The 27,409-nt window shown below is 40.4% G+C and overlaps 1 protein-coding gene and 1 pseudogene across 1 annotated transcript in view; both read left to right on the top strand.

The window, feature by feature from the left end:
* The window catches only part of CPN1 (carboxypeptidase N subunit 1), a 472,336-nt gene that overhangs the window by 390,934 nt on the left and 53,993 nt on the right, over positions 1-27,409 (top strand). The window lies entirely within an intron of this gene.
* LOC138145440 (cytochrome P450 2C55-like) lies at positions 4,325-18,040 on the top strand (annotated as a pseudogene).

Here is a 27,409-nt window from a genome sequence, read left to right as displayed (position 1 = left end):
TCACTGCTCCACCTAACTGCCCCTATACTTACTGAAAGAAATTTTTTAAAATTTATTTTTAGTTTTCAACATTCACTTCCTTTTTTTTTGTTTTTTTTTGGAGGGCAGTTGGGGTTAAGTGACTTGCCCAAGGTCACATGGCTAGTTTTTGTGTTAAGTGTCTGAGGTCAGATTTGAACTCAGGTCCTCCTGACTCCAAGACCAGTGCTCTATTCACTGTGCCACCTAGCCACCCCCACAACATTCCCTTCCATAAACTTTTGAGTTTTAAATTTTCCCTGCCCCACTCCTTAAGATGGTGTGCGATCTGATATATACTCTACAGAAAGACTATACTTTCAAAGGTATGGAAAAGTAAACACATACCCATTCTATTGAGGAATCCCATCTCTCGGGTTCTGGGCCCCACTAAATAGGTCCAAGAGCAGGCTGTTACAGGTCAGATCTGACCAGGCTAAAAAGTTACCTTTTGTTCAGAATTCAGATGAAATAAGAAACTTATGGTCCATTCAACTGTTAACAAAATGAGCTTTCCTTAGTTCAAAGTGTGGCAAGATATTCAGAGAAGGGATAGGATTTTCACCGAAGATACAATGGATTCGGATGAGTGCAACCTTCCTGTACTTTGATGGTCATGCAGCTGGTCTGTGGTCTGAAGTTTAAGGAGAGAGTTCTGGCCCCTTGTGTCTTGGCTGGTTTACACTCAGGTGTCCAGAAGGCTCTGTCAACAGTCTGACCTTTACTTTGTTGTTTCTGTTATTTTTCAGTCATGTCAGACTCTTCGTGTCCCTATTTGGGATTTTTGTGGCAAAGATACTGTCCAGCACTCTAGCCCATAGCTCTACCTACCTGCTCTATAGACTCCTAAACAAATTAAATTCCAAGGACAGTTTCAATACCTTTTAAGGAAAAATCTAGTCTAATCTTCCTGGGAAGGAGACTGAGTATATCTATCCTCTTACCACACCACACCCCTTGAGGATGATGTCCTAGAATCTTTGAAAGGACTTTCTACTACTTAAATGACTTCAGAGCTATTACTGACCCTGATCTTAGGGATGCAAGAAACCTGACATAGGCAGCATGGGAGGAAAGAAAAAGAAAAAGAAACAGCAAAAAAAAACCCAAAAAACAAAAATACAACACAAAGGACAATAAGTAGTGTAATCATTTCCTGAAGGAGTGACCAGTTGTGGAAGGACAAAGACCAGAAAGCCCAAGTTTCTCTTACCCCTTTGGACTGAGTCTTGGATCTTAAGCATCTGGTCCATTTGGTGGGTGTTGCAAAATCTTTGCAGGTCATACTAGGTCTTCTAGTATAAAGTGGTGATGATGATTAGGAGCATCAAAAGAAAACAGGGCTTCATTTCAGGCAAGGACTTTCCCTACAAAGTCATGCAGTTCCATCTTGAGATGTCATCTAGTCATCTAGTCCCGCCCTCTAGTAAGGCAAACTAAGAGAACATGGTCCTCCTGGGTACATTTCGTCCCAAGCTTGGGGTTGATACCAAGAATCTCCCTGTACCATTTTCCAGGACTTCCTCCACCCTTAGAGGTACGTAGAAGGAATACCAAATATTCATCCTAATAGAAGTCTCTTCTGAGCAACAGCCTCACTTCTCTCATAGGTGAGGGGTAGACATTTTCACCTCCCTCCTTTTGTCAGAAATCAACTTACCTCCCAACAGTTGCCCTCCAACTGTAGGTGTTGTTCAATGACCATTGGACATTATACTGGTATCATTGTGTAAAGAAACCATCAGTTCAGATTCCAGAAAGCAAAAGGCTACACTGGACTGTCTTTGTCACTGTCCTTAATAGTGAAATAGTCATTCTCCAAAAGTAGGGAATAATGAAATCTTTAATTTGCTGCTCTTGTCTTGGGAAAAGGCAAATCTCTCCCCCTCCTCACCACACACACACCCAAACTCATAAAAGGTGTCCCATGAACTTGCCACTAGTATAGTTATTCACTTACAGGTTCAATAAGGGAAGGAAACTCAAATATGACTAATAAAGATTTAATAGGGAAGGTAGGTGGTACAGTGAATAGAGCACCGGCCCTGGAGTTGAAGACCTGAGTTCAAATCCAGTCTCAGACACTTAACACTTACTAGCTATGTGACCTTGGGCAAGTCACTTAACACAAATTGCCCTGCTTTCACCCTTCCAAAAAGAAAAAAAAATTAATAGACACAGGCCCATTTAGAGGGTAAGTATTCTCATTCAATAAAGATTAACCATGGTAGTAACAAAGGGATTTACAGGAGAAATAATATCTAATTATATCTAATTTGATCTTTGATGTAATCAAAAGTAACTTAAAACCCAAATTCTATCTGCTTTTAGGATCCCAGACTTGCCATTGGCTGATCAGTTACACTCCTTGTTTCCTACCACTCATCTATACTTTGGGGTTTGTGACCAGGCATTTCGTTAAGCCCTCCAGCAGCCATGGGTCTGTCTGGCCTCACCACTCTTGCAAGCCCTTGTGGCTGTTGTCTTTTCCTTGTCTTTCCAGTTAATATGGAGCAAAGAATATAAAGCAAAGCTCCCTGCTGGCCCAACTCCTCTTCCGATTCTTGGGAACATGCTACCATTGAACTCCAAGAATATCCTCACATTTTTAGACAAGGTAAGAGGGCTTTATCCTATGTTTCAGTGGTAGCAGGTGGGCTACTCCTGGGTAACTCCCACGAAAATGAGAAGTCATGTTAATGGTCTCAAATGTAACTATTTCAACTTAATTTAATTTCAAGTGCTTTCTACATACTAGACATTACTCTGGACACTGGGAACACAAAAATAAAAAGCAGAGAGTTCTTGCCTTCAAAGACTCATTCCACTAAAGAAACACAAGACAGAAAAGCAACTACAAGTTATATACAAAGTAAAGACAAAAATCATTTGGGGGTAGAGGGTGAACTCTAACAATTAAGAGAATGAGGAAAGTTTCTTTATCATTGGACCAAACACTTAGAGGCAGAGATTCATGGAGTCTAATGTTCTCATTGTACAGATAAAGAAACTGAGGGCCCCAAAGGTTAAATGAATTGCCCAAAGTTACAAAGATAGCAAGTGGCACATTCAAAGCCAGAGTTTTTTTCTGCTCTCCTACGCGTCTCCTTAGAAGACTATTTCAGCTGAAACTTGAAGGAAGGAAAAGGTTGTGAGAAGCAGAGGTGATGACAGAGAACCTTCCAGGCAGGCTATACAGAGAAGGTGTGTTATGGATAGGGAGCAACAGAAAGGCTGGGACATACCTTTGTGGCACATAAGGACAGAGTACAGGAACTATTCCAGTGAGAAGTAGATCAAACATTTAGAGCTGCAATGGACATGCAGACCATTCCTCTCTTTTTACAGATGAGGAAATTGAGACCAAGATAAAGGAAGTAACAAGATCGCCAGGGTAAGATATAGTTCTTTCTATTGTCAGGATTCTACAGAGCCAGGATTCCCCTAAATTTCCTGGGAGGGGAGAGATTATTGAACTTCTATTACATGCAATGAAACTTAATACAATGGCTCATGTTATCCCTAAAGAGTAAGTTTATGGCCAAAACAGCATGGCATCCTGAGGTCTTGGAAGGCAAACACTGTCTTACTTTTGTCTTTGGATCTTCAGCCTCTTGAATAGTGCCTGGCACACAGTAGGTACTTTATGGATCCTTGTTGATGTATTGATAACAAGGAGAAGGTTTTCCTAATTTTCTCTGGATTTACAAAAAAAAAAGAGTTCAAAACTAGTAACACCAAAAAAGTGGTTTCTTAATATTATCACAGCTTTCCTAAAAAGAGCTACTCTTCTGAAATTAATCAGTACCCCACTGTTCCTAAACTTTGATTCATAAACTTTGCTACTGGAGATATACCCCAAAGAGGTCAAAGTCTGAAAGAAAGGTCCTGCCTACACCAAAGTATTCATTGTAGCATTTTTTTCAGAGTAGCAAAAGCTTGAAAAAAAAGCCAGTGGCCATCAGTTGGGTAATGGCTTAACAAATGTTGAATTTAGTAGATTTTTTTGTCCCATGAGAAAGGACAAACATAAGGAATTGAGGGAAATGTAGGAAGATTTGTAGGAGCTGATACATAATGCAGTAACAGGACATTAAAAATAAAATGAACAGGGGGCAACTAGGTGGTGCAGTGAATAGAGCACTGGCCCTGGAATCAGGAGGACCTGCATTCAAATCTGGCCTCGGACACTTAACACAAAAACTAGCCACGTGACCTTGGGCAAGTCGCATAACCCCAATTGCCCTCCAAAAAGCAAAATAACTAACTAACTAAATAAAATTAACAACTCTAATAATGGAATAAAAAGGCCACTAAAGTGAAGCCCAATGATATATAATTGTAAGGACTAATCTGGGCCCTGAGAAAAGATGAGGAAATGTACCTTACTCCTTTCCTTGTACAAGTATGGGGGCACAGGCTCAAAACAAGTATTGTCAGTCATACTTAATGTATTGGGTGGATTTGTTTTGTTACAAAGGAAGACCCAGTGGGTGGGTAAGAGTAGTGAGAACCTTCATCCTCTCCTATGCTCCCTGCAATATGATCTGCTCTATTCTCGTTAACCATCATTTCAACTATGAAGATGAGAAATTTCTGCACCTGATGGAAATGTTAAATGAAAATTTTAGGCTCACAAACACACCATGGATTCAGGTAAGGTCAAGGTTGCCTTGTGGTGATGTGACTGGTCACTAAATTCTTATTTGAATTGTAGGTTAGGGGAGACATCAGCTCTCTCAAAAGTGCAGTCACAGCCAAAACTCCAATAGGCCATACCATTATGGAGAAGAAGAGAGAGTGCCTAAGAGTGGAGAGACTATATGAGTTTACTTCACTCTATGGAAGAGTGTCTTCTGTTTCCTCTTCATTTACGTGAAGAGCTGGCAAGGTGCCACGTAAAGGGAACTGAACTTGGGGTCACTTATACAGCCTCAGTTTCTAACCATCCCGAGGGTACCTTCCAGCTCTATTTCTATAATCCTATGAATACAGTACCATTCCACATGAGGGCAATCCCGAAACCCCAAAAGGGAAGGTGGATCAATGTGTACAGGTGAGGAGAGCCACAGGATCCTTCCCTCTCCAAACTCTAAGAGACCAGATAATCCATCCACCGATTCTCTCTTAGGAGTGCTGACTAGCTTCCCTCTCTTGGCATGGGGTAACCTGCAGGATACCTTCAGAATGCCCGGGAGAACCATTTTCTTAGATGGTGGTTGCGGATGCATATTCAGGTACTTGGCTTCAGACAGTTATAAGATAGATCCTTCACCTCTAAACCTGAAATAAAGAAATTTCTGCCAAGACAGGAAGCAACTAATGGTAAACGTTGTTTTCTCTTTATTAATAATCTTTCTTTGGGTGCATGGGATGAGGTTTTCTGCCCTTTTAGCTCTACAGTTTTTACCCCTCACTCATAAAACATCTTCCTGGAAGTCATAGGATCATCACTAAAAATATTCTCCAAATGAGGAGTTTCATAATAGATCAGGTGAAGAAACAGGAAGAAACCCTAGACCCAAACAATCCTCAGGACTGTATTGACTGTATCCTCATCAGAATGCAGCAGGTACAGTGGAAGAGCCAAAACTGGCAACCCTGGTACTTGGATAAGCTTTCATGTAGAATGAGCTTGAGTTGTAGAACCATGATTTTCACTGAGACCCTTGTAGGGGACAGACCCTTGGAAACCACCATCAGGGAAAGAGACAGAGACCCTGGTGCCCCAAGAGAGCCTGCTAGAGAGGTTAGAATGGGCCAAGGAGAGGGCATTATTGGGCCACGTCACTCCATAGCACAAGGCAACTAGGCGTTAGAGTAGATAGAGCTCTAGAAGTGGATTTAGGAAGACCTGAGTTCAAATCATACCTCATATATATTTATATATGCACACACATATGTATGTATTTCATATCCATCCATATGTATATTATATGTGTATATATGTGTGTGTTTGTATGTGTATGTGTGTATATATACACACATTGTGGTATGTGTATGTGTGTGTATTTATATATATATATATAAATACACACACACACACCTGCTTGCTAGATGACCTTGGGCAAGTCAACTAACATCTCTAAGCCTCACTCAGTTTCTTCCATTATAATATCAAGATAATGCCTAATTAATAGAATTATTTTGAAAGTCAAATGAGATAATATAAGTAAAGCACATTTCCAACCTTAAAAGAACCATATAAGCATATCAATATTAGGCATTGTTAACAGAGAAAACCATAACTCCAATTACTCTATGCCAGTGATGGAAAGAGATATAGGTAAATGCATTCTGTAGATAATTCTAAAACTTAATCTTCCCTAGTAATTTTGACCTTCTCTTCCCACTAATTATCTGTAGAATCATCTTGGCATAGTTGTAAATATACACTTGCACACATTTTTCATTAATTCCATTAGGTTATACTATTTATATACACATGTGCAAATCCCAATTTTGTCACTATATGTTCTTGCAAAGCCCCTTCATAAGGTACATCATTGTAACTTGGATTTAGTCCCCTACCCTGTCTGAGGGAACAATGCTATAACTGGGAATTTTCTCCCTGCCAAACATTCAGGATCACATAAATCAAAGATCTGATCGGAAGAAGAAAAGATCCAGTGGGTATATTTCTTTAAAAATTATGCTTAAGCTCCTTTAAAAAGGACAGTAATAATGTATTACAGATATTAATTATACAGGGGACCTCAGTTTATATCCAAAGAAGAAAAAAAATGTCACCTTAAGAAAAGAGGTTTAGGGGGGCGGAGTCATGATGGCGAAGTAGAAGCAGGACCTCCCCGCTGCTCCGGCTCCCACCTTCCCCAATCCATGTAAAAAGCAGACTCTAAAAAAACTTTGGAGCTGCAGAACCCACAAAACAACACAGAGAAGCTAACCTCACACTGAGGACAGCCCAGAAGGCCGGCAGGAATCAGCCAGCACAGTGCTCTGGGAGCCCAGCCCAGCCCCACCTGAGGCTTTAGCCCCAGGGCGGGCCTGACCAGCCACCAGCCAGAGGTACTCCAGATCAGCAGCAGCTGTGGCTGTTTCCAGATTTATCAACACATAGATGTGAAGGACAAAGTGAAAGGTCAGTGCAGTTTGGACTTTGGGACCCAGTTAGTGCGAATGCATGGCTTTTGACCCTGGGGCGAGAAGCTGCTGAGACACAGGCACAGCCAGCCAGCACCACATGGCAGATTCAGCTCCTGGCCTGCAGAGTGTAGGGGGACCAAGCACCAGTCTGAGGGGTAATCGCTCTTTCTATAACCTTCTTGGATCTGGATTGCAGTCTAGGGTGGAGGTTCTGGGGCGTGTGTCCAGCTTGCCAGAGTGCGTGGAGGCCTCAGAGAGGGCACCCATCTAATACCTATGGCAGCTGAGAAAACCCCAGCGTTTGGGACTAAAGCTCCCCTGTCTGGTGGCAGAGTCCTACTGTGGCAAAAAGCCCGGGGGTCAAGTGACTGAGGGGCGACATGACCAAGCAAAGGAAACAAAACAGACAGAAGATTCCAACATTAGACTCTTATTTTGGGGACAAAAAGCAGCAAAGCATGGAACAGGAGGAAGACAGTGAAGTCAGAACTCCTGCACCAAAAGCTTCTAAGGAAAATACAAGCTGGTTACAGGCCATAGAGGACCTTAAGAAGCAGATAAGAGAAGTGGAGGAAAAATTGGGAAGAGAAATGAGAACAATGCAAGAAAATTATGAAATGAGAGTCAACAGCCTGACTGAGGAAAATAACACCTTAAAAAATAGACTAACTCAAATGGCAAAAGAGGCTCAAAAAGGCAATGAGGAGAAGAATGCCTTAAAAAGCCAAATTTGCCAGATGGTAAAAGAATCTCAAAAGCTCAATGAGGAGAATCATTGCTTCAGAATTAGATTGGAGCAAATGGAAGCTAATGACTTTATCAGAAATCAAGATGCTGTTAAACAGATTCAAACAAATGAAAGGATAGAAGGCAATGTGAAATATCTCATGGGAAAAACCACTGACCTGGAAAATAGATCCAGGAGAGATAATTTAAAAATTGTTGGACTACCTGAAAGCCATGATCAAAGTAAGAACCTAGAAATCATCCTCCAGAAAGTTCTCAAAGAAAACTGCCCTGATGTTTTAGAACCGGAGGGCAAAATAGAGGTTGAAAGAATCCACCAATCACCTCCTGAAAAAGATCCCCAAAAGAAAACTCCTAGGAATATTATAGCCAGATCCCGGAATTCCCAGATTAAGGAGAGAATATTACAAGTAGCCAGGAAGAAACAACTTGAATATTGTGGAGACACAATCAGGATAACTCAGGATCTGGCAGCTTCTACTTTGAGGGATAGAAGGGCTTGGAATATGATATTCCAGAGGTCAAAGGAGTTGATATTAAAACTAAGAGTCACCTACCCAGCAAAACTGAGTATCATGTTTCAGGGGGAAATATGGTCATTCAGTGGAATAGAGGACTTCCAAACATTCTTGCTGAAAAAACCAGAGTTGAATAGAAAATTTGACAGTCAGATACAAGAAGCAAGAGAAGCATGAGAAGGTAAATAGGGAAAAGAAATCATAAGGAACTTATCAAAGTTGAACTGTTAACATTCCTACATGGAAAAACAATAATTGTAACTGATGAAACTTTTCTCAGTAGAAGGGAATAGAAATATATATATGAGGGTATATGGGCATATGAATACATATGTGAATGTGTATATATATGTTTACAGGTATATATAGATAGAGGGCACAGGACCAATTTAACAGGAATGGATGATACTTAAAAGGTGGAATTAAGAGGTGAGAGAGGAATATAATGAGAGGAGATGGGGAGAGACAGATTGGAGCAAACTATCTCATATAAAAGAGGCAAGGGGAAATGGTTACAATGGAGGGGAAGAATAGGAAGTCAAAAGGGAATGGGTCAACCTTATTCCCATTGAATTTGGCTTGAGGAGGGAATGAAATACACACTAAATAGGGTATCTCACCCTCCAGGAGAGTAGTGGGGGAAGGGGATGAGAGGGGGGATGATGGAAGGGAAGGCAGGCTGAGGGGAGGGAAGTTGGAAGAACCCACTTTTGAAAAGGGACAGGATCAAAGTAGAGAATAGAACAAGTGGGAGGTGGGATAGGAGGGAGGGAAATATAGTCAGTCTTTTACAATATATTTACTATGTTATTGTTTTGCATCAGCCACACATGTACAACCTATATTGAACTGCTTATGTTCCCAGTAAGGGTGGGTGACAAGGGAGGAAGGGAATGAATATGGAATTCAAAGTTTTAAAATAAAATATTCAAATATATATATATATACATATATATAATTAATAATACTATTTTACATGTAATTGGGAAATAAGAGATACAGGCACTGGGGCATAGAGATCCACTGGAAAAGTCGAAAGGGGTATGGGAGAAAATATGGGAGAGAGCAAAGTGGAAGAGGGGATGTCTTGTGAGACTGCCATTTTGGGGCAGTGGGTAGGGGAAAAACGGGGAGGAAATTTGCAACTCAAAATCTGGCAGAAATGAATGATGTAAATCAGAAGTTAATAAAGCATTTGAAAAATAAAAAAATTTTTAAAAGAAAAGGTTTAAAGATCTCATGCATTAATTACAATTAATAATGACCACATTTCATTAACAATAATTTTTCTGTCATCTTGGACATCAAAAGCAATTTTGACAAATGATCTAGATGCTTCTAATCCTTGGATGGATTTTCCTCCCTATATATGTGTTTATATATGTGTAGATAGAGACAGAAAGAGATAGATGGATGGTTGTATGGATAGATAGAGATGGATGGAGAGACAGAGACAGATGGATGGAGATGGATATAGATCTATGGATGGATGGAGAGATAGATACACACACATGTGTGTGTAAGTCTCTGTGTATATAATTTTAAACGTATACATACAGAAGAAAATATCCAAGAAACAGGTGTGGTCCAAGATGTGGATATCTGCAGAGAGGTCAAATACAATGAGGACTGAGAAAAGGCCCCTGGTTTTATCAATTTAAGTGTTTTTAATCTCCTCAGAGGAATAGATCCACGTGTCATAACACAAAGTACAGTAGATCACAGTCAATACCTGTCCTGGTCCCAATGGGAGCTACCCAAACATGATGTCATGAGGGCTTTTCAACTTGTAGAGAGAAGAGCCAGGCTTCCACTACTCAGCCTCACTTCAAATTAACCAACATAACAAACAAAGTCAGGGCTCTGCTCTCTTGTGGCCACCTGGGAAGGCATGAGACTAAGGCAAACCTGTCCTGAACCCCTTGAAGGGAAAGAAAGAGCAGAGATAGTTCGTAGAGGCAACAATTCTTGTCCACAACCAGAGAGAACAGGCAGTAAGTTAAATCCAAAGCAAGATTTCAGAAATCCTGTCTGATACTTGCTCTTAAGTTAGGTCACATAACTTGCAATCAAATTGACTCCTCAGGTCCTTTCCCTAAGGGTGAAACGGTGGCTCTTGATATTGGAAATTGAGCCAGGAAAAAAGTGAATTTGGGAATGAGAGGGAGTCTCACACCCTTACGTGAATGCACTATTGCTTCTCCTAATTCTTGTAGTTCCTACTGAGTCAAGAATATCCTCCCCTGTTTTACAAGGGAAAACGATCCCCTCAGTTTCTATGATCAATTTGGGAATCATTCATTCATCTGCTGGTCTGATAGATGAGGAACTTAAGGGGGTAAGGGTAGGACACAATCTTCTACACCTTTACTCAAAAGCCAGAGGATGACAACTATTCACTCTGACATTGTCAAAGGTAGCAAGGAGTTTAACTCACCTCATCATACTTCTCTACCTAGTGGTGATGGCTCACATATAAAATCCCATTCCTACTGTCTTTTCAGTTATCTGTAGGGTTTGCACATTAGGTCTTCTGCAGATTAAATGAAGAGAAATGACAGTCAACAGACTGACATTGAGAGACACTAATAAAGGAGAGATAGATAGATAGAAATAGGTATACACATGCATATATGGCATACATACTCTCAAAATGTAAGAAGTCTCATTAATCTCATTAGCAGGGCATCTTTATAACCTCAGCATGTCTAGATGTGATCATAGGTCTGTGATCATAGATGTGATCATAAGAACATCGATCTTAGTTAATCTAGTTAATCAGAACGTCTAGGTGGGACCAAAGTCGAAGGCAACAGAGGCCTCTCTTTGAAATAGAATCAGAATAGAATATGTCATTGATGAGTCCCTTTTCAGTCATGTCCAACTGTTCTTGACCCCTGTTTGAGTTTTTCTTGGCAAAGATATTGGAATGGTTTGCCATTCCGTCCTCCCCCTCTTTTTACAGATGAGGAACTGAGGCAAACAGGATTAAGAAACTTGCCCAGGGTTACATAGCTAGTAAAGATCTGAGGCTGTATTTGAACTCATGAAGATAAGTCTTCCTGACTCCAGGTCTGGCACTCTATCCACTGTGCCACTTAGCTTCCCAAGGTAGGACCAAAGTCTAAGACAGTGGAGGCCTTCCTTTGAAATAGAATCAGAATAGAATATAGACTGGGAATGTGTCTTTATTTTCACAACCTGCAGCCTCCATTTCTTTGTTCTCTAAGGTTATTTTTAAATATTAGAAGAGGAGAGAAGGTGGTTCCCTTCAGCTCACAGTATATACCATGTTTTCCCAAAAATAAGACCTATCCCGAAAATAAGCCCTCCCCTTACTGTGTAAGATTCCTCTAAAATAAGCCCTCCCCCGAAAATAAGCCCTATTGAGATTGCTACTGTAGTGAAGGTGATCCCCTGCGCTACACGCTACATTACGGTGCCCTCTGTATGCACCGTCCCCCGCCCCGGGTGAAACACACACCGCGCTCCGAGCTGCATCCAATCAGAGCTGCAGCAGTGAGCGTGTCATCCTGTTCTTCCCCAGTGATTTGCTTATTGAATAAAGGTACATTTTTTTGTTCACATTTACCTGTTTATTAAAATTGCTGTCAATGTTCATTAAAATAAGCCCTCCCCTGAAAATAAGCCCTCTGGTGTTTTTCTGTCCAAAAAAATTAATAAGACAGTGTCTTATTATCGGGGAAACATGGTAGGTACAATCCATTTCCTCCACACAACCATCAAGTCTTCTGGAGTTGAAATCATATTTATATAACCCATCATCTAAACATGTTCATAAAGGTCTCGTTGGGTCACATTACATGTAATGGTGCCACAAAATGGGAGATCTTTGGGACTTCCCATGTCTGCTTCTTTGATGCATTTAATAATGTTGTTTTCAGGAGAAAATGAATCCACAGTCAGACTTTAGCTACAAAGACTTTCTGGCCACTGCATCTAATTTATTTGCTGCTGGTACAGAAACAACATCCAGCACTTTGAGATTTGCACTTTTACTGCTCACGAAATACCCAGAGATACAAGGTAAGAAAAACAATTCATTGTGACCCACACAATTGAAAAGATATCAAGTTGGGAGAGAACATGGTAAGCCCTGGCCTTGGTCCTGACTACTTGCTGTGACTAGCAATACTCTACCCGGTACTATGCCTTAAACATAGCAGCTGCTTAACATATATTTATTGTCTCAGGGGAAATTTAACCCATAATTAAAATGAGGCCATTCCTCTGAGCACAATATCTTTTATCAATGGGGTCATGTGGTCTATTGATAAAGGACAGACCAATGGCATGGCTCCATTTGTGCCCAAGACCCTGAGTGAGAACAGTGGGGTCTTTTATATCTAGTTGTGTCTTCCATCATTGGGACCTCCTCTGGCAATCCCACTTGGTGGACATTTTAATATAAGGAGGTTGACTAAGAGTTCTTTTTGTTTAGTCCTGTGTTGTTTTAATTTTCAGTCCTGTCTGACTATTCTTTTTTTTTTTAACTTTCACATTATACATTAGTCAGGTTATAAAGATGGATTGTATCAGCGGGAATGAAAAATGGTAAAGAGGACATAAAACCAAACAAGAGAAGGAAAAAGATCAGGTATTTTGCTCCCACCTGGATATAAATTCAGTTCTTTCCCTGGATGCACACATTTCTCTCCATCATGAGTCTTTTGGGATTGACTTATATCACTGCATTGCTAAGAGGAGTCCAGTCTATCAAAGTTGGTCATCACACATACGTTGTGTCGGTAATTGTGTACAAATTTCTCCTGGTTCTACTCTTCTCACTCAGCATCAGTTTGTATAAGCCTCTCCCGGTAAATATAAAGACCGTCTGCTCCTTGTTTCTTATAGCACAATAGTATTCTATAACATGCATATACCACAACTTGTTCAGCCATTCCCCAATTGATGGGCACCCCCTTAATTTTCAATTATTTGCCACAACAAAAAGAGCTGCTATAAACATTTTTGTACACATGAGTCTTTCTCCCACTTCTATGATCTCTTTGGGATATAACCCGAGGAGTGGTATTGCTGGGTCAAAGGGTATGAAAGTATTTATAGCCCTTTGGGCATAATTCCAGATTGCTCTCCAGAAAGGCTGGATCAGTTCACAACTCCACCAGCAATGCACTAGTGTTCCAATTTGCCCACATCCTCTCCAGCATTTATCGTTTTCCTGTTTTGTCATCTTAGCCAATCTGACTGGTGAGATGTGGTACCTCAGAGTTGTTTTGATTTGCATTTCTTTAATCAATAGTGAATTAGAGCATTTCTTCATGTGCTTATAGATATCTTTAATTTCTTTCTCTGAAAATTGCCTGTTCATATCCTTTGACCATTTATCAATTGGGGAATGACTGGTATTCTTATAAATTTGACTCAATTCTCTGTATATTTTAGAAATGAGTCCTTTATCAGAGACATAGGTTGTAAAGATTCTTTCCTAATTTCCCACCTCCCTCTTAATCTTGGTTACATTGGCTTTGTTTGTACAGAAGCTTTTCAACTTCATGTAGTCAAAATTATCCATTTTACATTTTATAATGTTCTCTAATTCTTGTTTAGTCATAAAGTCTTTCCCTTTCCACAAGTCTGACAGGTAAACTATTCCTTGTTTTACGAGACTGCTTACAGTATCAACCTTTATACCTAGATCATGCACCCATTTAGACTTGATTTTGATATATGGTGTTAGATAATGGTCTATGCCCAGTTTCTGCCATACTATATTCCAGTTTTCCCAGCAGTTTTTGTCAAATAGTGAGTTCTTATCCCAAAAACCAGGGTCTAGGGGTTTATCAAACAATAGATTACTATAGTTGTTGACTTCTGAATCTCGTGTGCCTAATCTATTCCATTGATCCACTCCTCTATTCCTCAGCCAGTCCCAAGTAGTTTTGATGACTGCTGCTTTATAATACAGATTGAAATCTGGTATAGCTAGTCCACCTTCCCTAGCATTTCTTTTCATTAATTCCCTTGATATTCTGGACCATTTATTCTTCCAAATGAATTTTGTTGCTATTTTTTCTACTATTTAATTTTGTTACTAGCTCTATAAAGTAGTTTTTTGGTAAATTAATTGGTATGGCACTAAATATATAATTTAATTTAGGTAAAATTGTCATTTTTATTATATTAGCTCAGCCCAGCCGCAAGCAATTGATATTTTTCCAATTAGTTAGATCTGACTCTATTTGTGTGAAAAGTGTTTTGTAGTTCTGTCTGACTATTCTTGAACCCACTGCGGTTTTCTTGGCAGAGATACTGGATTGGTTTGCCATTTCCTTCTCTAGTACATTTTACTGATGAGGAAAACAGGGCTAAAACAGTGACTTGCCCAGAGTCACACAGCTAGTAAGTGTCTGAAGCCAGATTTGAACTCAGCAAGAGGAGTCTTCCAGATTCCAGGTCCAGCACTCCTATCCACTGACCTAACTGTCCTAAGAATTATCAGCTCCTCCCAATCATTGGCTGGGAGAGTGGAAGCAGTGTGCTGACCCTCTGATGTGACTCTCTAATAATGCCCCTCTCTAACTTCCAAGAAATTCAAATTGTTAGTAATCTTAACTAGAAAAACATAAGCCATCTCAATCAGGTTTTCATTGATTTGTTCTCGCCTTTGTAGAGGTCACCTCAAACTTTAGTGAAGGTTGCAAGGATGGAGTTCATACTCCCTGGGGTGTATGAATCCTAGTTATAGAATAGAGTCCCATTTGGTTGGGGCCCAGACCAAACTAGTTCAGGAGCAGAGATGCCTTGGGGACTAGGAGTGATCACACCACTCAATCATGTCTTTCAGAGATTGCCCAGCCTTTTCAGAAATGGTGTTGACAAAAATTGGAGGAAAAAAATGGATCATAAATTAATAATTCATTATTAATATAATAGTAAAATATTAATTTCCCTCATTGTTGAACTGACTACAACTCATAATTAAGGATTTTGTCACCATTATTGGTATTGTTGGTCATGGTGATGATGAGGGTGATGATTTCAGCTGGCCTGTCAGAAGTGAAGGTAACTGAGTCCCCAAGTCAGTTAGCAACAGCTTAGAGTCACTGGATCTCAAACCAATTCTTCTTTTTTTTAAAAATTATTTTAATATTTTTTTATTTAAAGTTTTGAGTTCAAAATTCTATCTCTTCCACCTTCCACCACCTCCAATCACATATAGATTATCCATGTGCAATTATGTAAAACATTTCTATGTTAGTCATTTTGTACAAGAAGACTCAAATGAAAGAAAAAAGTGAAAAATAATATGCTTCAATCTGTATTCAATTGATATCAGTTCTTTCTCTGTAAACACATTCTCCTGGTTCTGTTCTCTTCACTATGCATCAGTTCATGTCAGTCTTTTCAGGTTTTTCTGAAATCATCCTGCTTGTCATTACTTTTAGCATAATAATATTCTATTACAATCATATACTACAGTTTGTCAAACCAAATTTTCCTAATCACATGATAACAAAAGATAATTAAGGCTAAAAAGTATGAGACCCTGGTTGTAGTCTTTGCTCTGGCAGTAAAGAGCTGTGCTATCTTAGCAATAAAGCCTTAACTTTTCTTGACTTCACTGTTCTCATTTATAAAATAAGCTAATTGCTGAGGACTTTCCAAGGTTTAATTTCCTATGAAATAGTAGTATGAGATAGAAGAGTTGAGTTTTTATTACTCATTTTTAGCGAGAAAGCTTAAGGAACACTTGCTCTTAAACAGAGATTCCTAATTTTGGGGGTGTCATGGACCTCTCGGAAGACTGCTGAATCCTGGAGACTCTTCCTCCTCATAATGTTTCCAATGCTTAAAATCAAATATAGAGGATTACAAGGGAAACAAATTTTATTAAAATAAAATTGTCAAAATGTTTTTTAAAAAATATTTTAAAACAAATTCATGTACCTTAGGTTAAGAAATACTACTACTCTAGAATAGGTCATTCACAGAACTATTTAGAAGAATGGATAATAATTTCTTCTCATTGTAATGAATGTTGATCATTTCCTGTATGTTGATACTTTGCAAACAATTTCATAGAAGTTAGGAGAAAAGATCCAGTTCCTGACAAATACATCCATACATACATGTATACACACATGTATATAGATAGATGTATACACATATTTTGTGAGATGCCATTTGTAAAAACATAAATCGATAAAAGAAGAAGAACCTATACTTTGAGGTTTCATAAAATACCACTCCTTACTGATCAATAAAGAGGCTAATGTGTTTAGGGTACAGTGTTATTCTAGGCTTGGGGGCGATGCTTAGATTGAGTAAGATGAAGTGCCTCCCCCTAGGGAGATTTAATTCTACTGTCCTTTGACTTAACACCAGGTAGGTTGCTCAGTGGTGGAGTGTCGGCCTAGAGTCAGGAATTCCTGAGTTTAAATCTGGCCTCGGGGAGTTACTAGCTATATGACCTTGGGCAAGTACCTTAAACACTGTTTGCCTCAGTTTCCTCACCTGTAAAATGGGGATAATAATAGCACCTACTCTATATGGTTGTTGTAAGGCTCAAATGAGAAAATAATTGTAAAGCATTTAGCACCGTCCCAGGCACATCGTAAGTACTATATAAATGTTAGCTGTTGTTGTTATTCCTTATGAACACCAGTTCAGTGCCTGTTATGTCCATTCCACAAAGGGCTTCCTAACATCTCTCGAATCTCACCCCTTCTCTCCTCTAACATTGCTACTATCTCAAAACAGGTCCCATCACCTCATTCCCAGGCTATTGTAAGACCCTGCCATTGGGGTCCCTGCCTCAAATCTCTCTTCACTCTAGTCCATCCTCCAACCAGCTGCCAAATTAGTCTTCCTAAAGCACACACCAGCTCATAAAGATGAGTTGCTCCCTTTTTACCTCTACAATCAAATAGAAAATCCTCTGTACGACTTTTAAAGTCCAATAAAGCTTAAGACTGCGTTAAGACTTTTGAGACATGCTGTATCGTGTTTGTACACAGCTGTTTGCATTTTATCTTCATTAGAGAGCTCCATCAGAGTACAAACTATCTTCTTCCTTCCTTTATACTCCCATCACTTAAAATGTTGCCATATGCTGGCACGTAGTAGGCTCTTAATAAATGCTGTTGACTAACCAGACTAACATGCTCATTAGACTTTGCAACTATCTGAGCTATTCTTTGTCATTCATCTCAATATAGTCAAAGTTCGGGAAGAAATTGACTGAGTGGTTGGCTCAAGGAGGAGGCCTTCCATACAGGACAGAGTCAAGATGCCCTATGTGGATGCTGTTGTACATGAGATACAGAGATATATTAGTCTTGTCCCCTTCAGTCTTCCCTGATTGGCACCCCAGGACATCCACTTCAGAAACTACGTGATTCCCAAGGTCCGATGTGTTTGTTTTCATTGTAATTTTCGCAAGGCATAAAAGCACCCTGTTGGCAGTGGCACAGAGTGTGAACTCAATTTGCTTACTCTGTCATATAGAGGTGTGTAGAGAAGCAGTTGTATCATATAAAACAGAGAACTGGCCTCTAGAGGCAGGGAGGGCAGTTCAGGGCCTGCTTCTAACACATATTGGCTATGTTAATACATACTGGGAAACCACCCTTACCTCTCAGGGCCCAGACATCTAAGACTCCAAATTGTAGAGTAGCTACCTACATTGGCAGAAGGAATTTCCTTAACAGTCCCAGCTCCGATTCCCTGTATTGGTGAAATGCCAGGTCCACTCCCCTGCTAAATGGGATGGCCTTTCATTCTGTTCACCGATGGAAGAAAAGTAGTGTGTTATATTGGCTCGAGCCCAAGTCTGAGTTAGGCAATCTGGGGCCTACTTCTGGCTTTGTCACTCAGCAGAGCTGTAACTGAGGATGTAACATTATCCCTCTAGGCCTTGACTTTATCTACAGGAAGAATGGGTTTTATAGATGGCCTCTAGCTTCCAATATAGCTCTCATAACCCAGATACATCTAAGCTGAGCTAAAGCAAGTCATTTTAGTGAGAATGGTATAGGAACTGAGAGCTGTTGTTTTCCTATGGTAGAAGGAGAAAAGGGGACTAGGAAACCTGCCACCAGCTCCTATGGATAGGGAGAGATGAGGTGAACTATAGAGTGACTTGGTCATGGCCATAACCTCTCCAAACTTTACTTTTATCACAAAAGAACTGACAGGAAGTTCTAGTGTATGATGACTATTTCATGCCTGGAGAATATGAAATAAGTACATGACCTGTAATGTCTAGATCACAAAGGGATGTGCCCAGCTAGCTCCTATCTGGTTCCTTTCCCCTCAAATGCTTCTTTCTAACTATTGCTTATTCTAATAACAAAATTCACTAGATTTTCAATTATCTTGAAAATTTTACACATGAATGTCACTTCTCTGATTATGACACTTGAAACTCATCTCAGGAGCACCTCAGTCACCCGGATTAGCACCTACTTCCTTCCCGGCTTATCTGACAATGAGACCACCAGGTATGCTTGGCCTCTCTAATTCACTTCCATCTCCACAGACCAACAATGAGAGCCTAACTTAAGATAACTCACCGCATCTCTCCTATCATCTTTTCCTTGATCAATACGTTTAAGTCTCTCTTGATGTAGAATTCAATTAAATGGATATCCTGAAGCAGACTCTTTGGTTCCTTTTAGGAAAACGCCTCTATCTTGGAGAGGGCCTGGCTCAAATGGAGGTGTTTCTGTTCCTGACCACTATTCTACAGAACCTCACCTTGAAGTCCTTGGTTGATCCAAAGGAACTTGACATCACCCCACTCAGGACTGCATTTTTTAATACCCCTCAAGTTTATAAATTATCTCTTCTTCCTAGATAAATGATGCCCTATGGCCACAGCTTCATTGCTTTGTTCCCACAAATTAATAGCACAGTCAATTTCTATTTTAAATGATAATCTTGGTGTTTGGTGTTGGGAAGACAATTCTACCCTCTTCAAGTTAAGAACAGTATTTGGACAGCTCCTGCAAGACAGATATATAAGACCAAGGAATTATGGAGTCACCACAGCCTAATACTTGGCCACTCTGCCTTGGCAGCAGAAAAGAATTGCATCAAAGCGAAATCATATGCTCAATCTAAGAGTTCATTCCCAATCTTAAGAAGTTCTGAAAAGTTTTCAAATTGTCCTTTGTGACCCGGTAATTGTTTCTAAATTTGGTTATAGTGCTGTTTACTGAGAAATAAAGGAATCACACATTAGAATTGTTTCTACCCAAAAAGTCTCCTATTTCCACAAGACTACAAATATGTGTGTATATGTATATATGTGTATGTAACATATATATACATATACATGTCTGTCTATCTATCATCTATCTATCTATCTATCTATCTATCTATCTATCTATCTATCTATCTATCTGTCTGTCTATCTATCATCTATCTATCTACCTATCTTTCTTTCTTTCTATCTATCCTATATAGCCCACCATCTCAAAGTCAGGCTGCTACATCTGCCTATCAGTGTTCTAGGGCACCCTAAATGATCTGTGAGGTGTCTCTTCTCTATTGCCTTTGTCTCACACCCTGACATACTGGGTTCCCTCTCCACCCATTACTGTTAGCAGTGCTAAGGCACAGTCTCTGATACAGAGTAAGCACTTAATGTTTTTTTTTTACTACTTGTTTTGTGCTAGTGACTAGCCCCAATTCCATTTAATCACTTAAGATCAATTAATTTTTAGAAAGGAAATTAACTTCAAAGCTATAACAAGAATAAAGTACAAACTTTCCCTTCAATACACCAGGGGCATATACTTTTTCCTACTCTACATTGGTCTCTAGGTAAAGTAGGCTCACTCTTAACACAGTTATATACATATACATGTGCATATACATATGTGTATAAATATGTTTGCATATGTACATTATATGTATATACATACACATACATACATGGATATGAATTCACTGCCAACAAAACACCACATTACTCTAGAAGGAATCTTGTGAGGAAGTTGGAGAGATGTATGCTACACAGTAACATATTTAGGTGGATTCAAAACTTGTTGAATGACTAAAATCAAAGCATAGATGTGGGTTCCACCTTACTTTGGAAAACAGTACCTAATGGAGTACCCTAGAAGCTCTGCTTGACCATGTGTCGTTAACATTTTTGTCAATAACTTGGATAAAATCCAAGAGGACATACTTGCAAGGTTTGCACAAGACAGAAAATGGGGAGGGATACCTATCAAACACATTGATGACAGAGTTAGGATTCAAAACAATCTTGGTATGCTAGAAGACTGGATTGTATCTAATAAGATACAATGGATTAGAAATAAATGCAAAATCTTACAACTGACTTTAAAAGAATTCAACTCCCAAGGATAAAATGCAGTAGTTTGTCTGAAAAAGGTCTAAGAGGTTTTAGGGCAGTGCCAACTCCATAAGAATCAACAGTATACCGTAGCTACCCAAAAAATGGCCAAATTAATTTTAGGCTTCATTAGGAAAGGCCTGGTGTCCGGACTGAGGAGGTGATAGTCCCATTGTATGCATCAAGCTACTACCACCAGAGTGTTGGGTCCTGTATTCCTGCCCACTTGAGGAAAGGCCTTGATAAGCAGGAGTGTGTCTAGAGGGGGCAGTCAGTGAATGCTTTTGAGATCACACAGTAGAAGGGATCTGTTGAAGGAACTGAAGATGTTTAGCCTAGAAAAAGATAAAGATGAGAAAGGAATACGCTAGCTTCCAGTATCTGAGAGGCTTTGCCAGGGAAGAAGGTATTGCTTTGTTCTGCATCACTCCAGAGGGCAGAATTAGAGGCAAGCTCCAGACCTGTCACCTTCCTTCCAGGAAAAGAGTTCCTAAGCGTTAGAGCTCTCACAAAGCAGAAAGGATTATTTCTGAAGGGGCTAGACTCCCCTTCAGTAAGAGGCCTCCAAGCCAAAGGCTAGGAACCCACTTGTCAGTTGTAAAGGAGATTCTGTCCCAGCAAAGTATTGTTCTAGAATACACACTAAGGCTTTGTTCAAGAGAATGGATATTGACATCTTGGAGTGTACTCCAAGAATTGCCTGGGTTCTCTGATCTGTTGCTTTTTGTCTTCCCAATAAGAGGAGTGAGAAAGAGCTAGGGCCAGAGGGGTCTGTAGGAACATCATCATCTTCATCATCATCTTCATCATCTTCATTCTCCTCCTCCTCATCACCACCACCACCACCACTACCACCATTACATTTAAATTGTACTTTCCAAAGCGCAGCTAGGTGGCACAGTGGATAGAGGGCTGAGCCTGGAGTCAGGAAGACTCATCTTCCTGAGTTCAAATCTGACCTCAGACACTTGCTACCTGTATGCCTCTAGGCAAGAAATTTAACCCTGTTTGCTTCAGTTTCCTCATCTGTAAAATGAGCTGGAGAAGAAAATGGCAAACCACTTCAGTATCTTTGCCAAGAAAACCCCAAATGGGGTCAGGAAGAGTTGGACATGACTGAAAACAACTCACCACCAACAAACTCAGAGACCCTGCAGGTATGGATACCAGGTGATATGGATAACTGAGGTGATTAAGTGCTTCTGAAAAGGTTATTTCCATAGGCAGGTTATGGACAGAAAGTTGGGAGGGATACTAAAGACCAAATTTTTCCACATACTGAATCTCCTAGTCCATTTTTCGCTTAGTAAAATTTTATCTAGTGCCTGTTCTGGCATAATAACACTACCCCTAGTAAGGACAGACTCTTCTCTTCTTTTAGCTCCTCCCAACTCCCCACCTTCTCCCTAATGCAGGATGTAGTTTAGTTGGAGGTCTTGGATAGGAAAAGAGAATTTCCATTATCTTTGTGTGAGGCTGTGCAAGGCTTAAGAATCTTCAACTAATACCCCCTACAGAAAGGGGGTGGGAGATAACAGTTTGGTAATCTCCCAGAACTATTTCCTTGAATCCCTTGGGGTAGGGATTCTCATTCTAATCTCTGGAGAATGGAAACCTTCCCACAGGAAGGGTTCTCTAAGGGTGTGGGGAAAAAAACAAATTCTCACTCTCTGGAATACTGACCTTCTACTTCTCTGGAAGAGAAGAAACTGAGGAGTGGATTAGAAAACACATCTCAGGATCTGGAAGAGTCAGTCAGTCCACACAGCAGCTGGATCCAGCCATGAACAGCAGGATCCAGCCATGAACAGCAGGATCCGGCCATGAGCACTGACTGGGAAATGGGAACTATCTGCCCTCTGTCCTTTTTGTAAACAGCCACTTTGGGGGACAGTGATGAAAAAAAGGCAGTTTAGTGAGCGCTGCCCCCCCTCCCCCCAGCCAGCTTTGTAGACAACTGTTGCTAGTTTTCAGTAATAGGGCCAGGGGTGGGGAATCTGTGACCTTGAGGCCACATGTGGCCCTCCAGGTCCTTAAGGGCAGCCCTTTGACTGAATCCAGACTTCACAGAGCAAAGCCTCTTAATAAAAGAGTGTGTTCTGTAAAACTTGAACTCAGTCAAAAGGTTACACCCAGGAACCTAGAAGGCCACATGTGGCCTTGACATCACAGGTTCCCCACCCCAGCATGGGCAATTCAATTTGACTCAACAAACATTTATTAAGGGCTTTCTATGTGCAATACTGCATGAGGCAGAGTCCTCTGAGTGTTCTCACAATCCTTTTTTTTTTTTGGAGGGGGGAAAGCAAGGCAATTGGGGTTAAGTAACTTGCCCAAGGTCACACAGCTAGTGTGTTAAATATCTGAGGCTAGATTTGAATTCAGGTCCTCCTGACTCCAGGGCCAGTGTTCTGTGGGACCTTGCTGCCCCTTGTTTTCACAATTGTAACAAAATCTTGGGGCAGCGAGGTGGTGTAGTGGATAGAGCATTGACCCTGGAGTCAGGAGGACCTGAGTTCAAATTTGGCTTTGACATTTACTAGTTATATGACCCTGGCAAGTCACTTAACTCTGATTCCCTCCAAACAATTCTAACAGTCTCTTAAAACTCCCCTCCTGCAGAGGTTTCTCCTTCCTTATACACACTGCTAATGCTTTCTCTCCAAGATGACCATTTATTCATACTGCATACAAGTTATATTTACAGTTTTTTGTATGTTCTCACCCCCATTAGAAAATGAACTTCTTGAGGGTGGTAATAGTGTTTCTGTCTTTCTTTGAGTCCCCAGGGCCAGACACAAGAGCTTAACAAATGCTTGTTGATTGACTGAATGCTAACCAAAGAATACCGGACTAGAACGTGGGATTGAGTGAGCAGTCAAGAAACAAAGATAATATGCTCACATCATCACTGATTTGCTATGTGATCTTTGCAAATCACTTTCCTTTTCTGAACTTCAGTTACCTCATTAGTAAAACTGAAAAGAGCTGGACTAGATGGTTTCTTACTGATGCAGTTTGGGGTTCAGGGACCCCTCAAGGACTGAAGTATAGGGAGAGAGTCATCTGGAATGAATTCACAGACTCAAGCATTCTTTAAATCAAGGTGGCAAAGTTTTATTGTAATGCCAATATGGTGGGCAGAGCTCTTTAGGGAACTTACCACTTAAGGGGAATGATGCTGAAGTTTATATAGTAAAAGTAGTAGACTATCTGGAAGATATGCTAATTAGGTGAAAACTTACAACCTTGGTCACAGGAGTCATTCACTACTGGAAACCAGGGGAAAGAGTTGCTCAAGGGTGTATTTTTGGTGTTTTATGACTGTAGTAAGATAGCTTTAAGAGTTGATGTCTATAGCTTGACCTCTGGACTGAATATAACTTTGGGAATCAATACATGATAATTCTGTAGTTACAAGATCATACTGTTTTTACAAGAGGATTTCTTCAGAGGTCAGCTTGTCTTTGTGATGGAGAAAGGTAGCTTGTTTTACTGGGGCCCACTCATAAGTTATTGCCAGGCATAGTGTCCTTGGGCTGGGGAGGAAACTGTCAGGAATAATTTTTGAGGCTAGGAAAAAATGTGATCTTAGAATTGGGGTCCAAGCACAAGCACCCAAGTGCCCCAGCGCCCCATCATTACCAGCTCTAAAATAGAATCTGAGGTTATCTGGCAAATCATAGATTTAAAGGGACCATAGAAGTCATGTAGTTCAATCCTCTTATTTTACAGATGAGAAAACTGAGGTTCAGAGAGAAGTGGACTGGCCAAGGGACAACCAGAGACATGTCTGGAACCTTCAAATTCAGTGCCATTTCCCTTATTCTACAGAAGGGATTTTGAAGGAACTTGTTTTAATAATACATGCTCATGAGCTAACATGAAAGAGGACACAATGACAATAGTGGGGTTCAACTGGGTATTTCTTGATCTTTCAGATTCACCTGACAGTTGGTAAAAAAGAATATAAGTTTTGAAGATGGCAGTGAGATTGGCCTTTGATATCTCCACCACTGAGTCATAGAGGATGGTGACTAGAAGGGGAAAGTAAGGAACTAACACTTTAGAGAATTCCTCTCTATCAACCAACTAGAAGTCATGAGAGAGAAGGACTAGATGTGGTGAGACAAAGGAGCAAGAGGGTGAAATGGCAACAGAAGCTTCACTGTGGACATTGTCACACTTATTATTACCCATTTGACTTATGATATCTAGATGGAAAATTCTGTGGAAAATCATGGCAAAATTCTGTTGCCTGGAGAAGTGCATCAGTATTATATGCCAGATCCACAACAGCATGCTTGCCTGGGTTCTGGATAATGGATGATGCTCTTGTGCTTTCCCAGTCACCAGTGGAGTGAAGCAGGGCTGTGTGCTTGCTCCCATGCTATAATGTTTTCAGCAGTGTTGTCAGACACCTTCAGCAAGAATGAAAATGGCATCAAGGTCAGCTACTGCACTGATGGTAAACTATTTAACTTGAAAAGGCTGCAAGCCAAGACTGAAATGGAGGGAGATTTGGTGCTTGACTTTTTGCTTGCAAATGATTGTATACTCAATGTAGCCTCTGAGGCTGTGATGCAACAAAATATGAATTGATTCTCCATTACTTGTGCTAATTTTGCTCTGACATTCAACACTAAAAAATAGAGGTTCTCTACCAACCAGCACCACACCATGCATACATGGAACCATCAGTTACAGAAAGTGGAGAAATACTGACTGCTGTGCATAAGTTTGATTACCTTGGCAGTATACTTTCCAAAGCTGTGCACATAAGGATTAGGTTGGCACACATACTGCCAGAGCTAGCTTAGTATTTGGGAGGCTCCAAAGGAAAGTGTGGGAGATAAGAGTTATTGGACTGCCTACCAAGCTGAAGATCTACAGAGCCTTTATGCTGACCTCATTGTTGTATACCTGGGATACCTGGACAATATATCAATGCCATGCTGGAAAACGTAATTGCTTCCATTTGAATTGCCTTAGGAAGATTGTGAAGATCACCTGTCAAAGTAAGATTACTGAGATCCTTTCTCCAGCTGAACTTCCAAGAATTCAAACTTCAGATGGACTGGCTACACTGTTTGAATGCCAAACATATGTTTACCTAAAAAGACTATTTTATGGAGAATTCACATGAGGCAGGCACTCACATGGTGGTCAGAAAAAGCAATACAAGGGGCAGCTAGGTGGAGCAGTGAATAGAGCACCAGCCCTGGACTCAGGAGGACCTGAGTTCAAAACTGACCTTAGACACAACACAAAAACTAGCCATGTGACCTTGGGCAAGTCACTTAACCTCAATTGCCCTACCCTCCCCTGCCCAAAAAAAAGCAAAAAAAAAAAAGCAATACAAGGACATTTTCAAGGTCTCTTTGAAGAACTTTGGAATCAGTTGTAAGACATGGGAGAGACACTGGCCCAGCATGACATGCCCTCATCAAAGAAGGCACTGTGCTCTATGAGCAAAGCAGAATTTCAGTAGCTCAGAAGAAATGTGAGATGCACAGATTTAGAGACATCTCTACTCCAAAAGTTCATATAGACTATTTGTGACCAACCTGTGGTAGAGCCTTCCAACCTTGTCTAATCAGCCAGGGTTGGACACACGGTACAAGATTTGAACCTACATTCTATAATTCCAGAGCTATGCTTGTTTCATCAGCTTCTGCCTTGAAAATGCCTTGTTGCTACTCTCTACTAGGAATGGTGACCCCTGGACTTCAGAATGACCTCCAGAGACCATCTCCCTCCTCTAGTACCACCCCCAGGAAATCCACTCAGCAGTCAAGCTATCAGGATAGTATTGTCCTATTGGAATGCAAGGTCACTTATGTGACTTATAGTGCCTGGCATAGTACCTGAAACATGGGCATTTAATATTAAATTACTAATTCACTCATTCATCCATCTGTCCATTCATTCTTTGCTTTCTTTCTCTGAAGAAAGGCATTTAGTGGTATATGTTAGATTACTCCAACAGTAATTTGCATGTGATTTTTCAGAGCAGGAGACAATTACTACTACTAGCAATATTAACTAGCATTATATAGTGTTTTGTCATTTGCAAGGCTTTTTATGTATGTTATTTCATTTGCTATAGTATATAGGGAAATCAGAGTAGAGAGGAAGCCAATCATAATAGATAAGGGACTGACCTCATAGTCAGAATGACGTGGACACCTTTGTGGCAAAGTAGGTCTAGAGTCAGGAACAACAGACTCTAAATCTGGCCTCAGACACTTACTAGCTGTGTCGCCCTGGGCAAATCATTGAACTTCTGGCTGCCTCAGTTTTTCCAATTATATAATGGGGATGATTAATAATAGGACCCATCTCCCAGGGTCATTGAGGGAATCAAATGAGATAATATTTGTAAAGTATTTAGCAAATAATAGGAACTTAATAAATGATTTTTTCCTTTTTTCCTCCTTTCCTTCCTCTCTATCTTTCTTTCTTCCTACCTTCCTCCTTTTCCCCCTTCCTCCCTCCCTCCCTTTTCTCTTCCTCCCTCCCTTCCTTCCTCTCTCTTTTCCTTCTTCCCTCCCTCCTTTCTTTTCTCCCTTCTCCCCTCCCTCCTTTCCTTCCTTCTCCCCTCCCTCCATTCCTTCCTTCTTCCTTCCTTCCTTCCTTCCTTCCTTCCTTCCTTCCTTCCTTCCTT

This window comes from Petaurus breviceps, unplaced genomic scaffold (genome assembly GCF_028583685.1).
Source record: "Petaurus breviceps papuanus isolate PSGF00001 unplaced genomic scaffold, PetGlider_PUasm1.0 90740, whole genome shotgun sequence".
In the NCBI taxonomy this organism is placed as follows: Eukaryota; Metazoa; Chordata; class Mammalia; order Diprotodontia; family Petauridae; genus Petaurus; species Petaurus breviceps.
The sequence above is the reverse complement of the archived record's forward strand: the minus strand, read 5'-3'. Positions and strand labels throughout refer to the sequence as shown.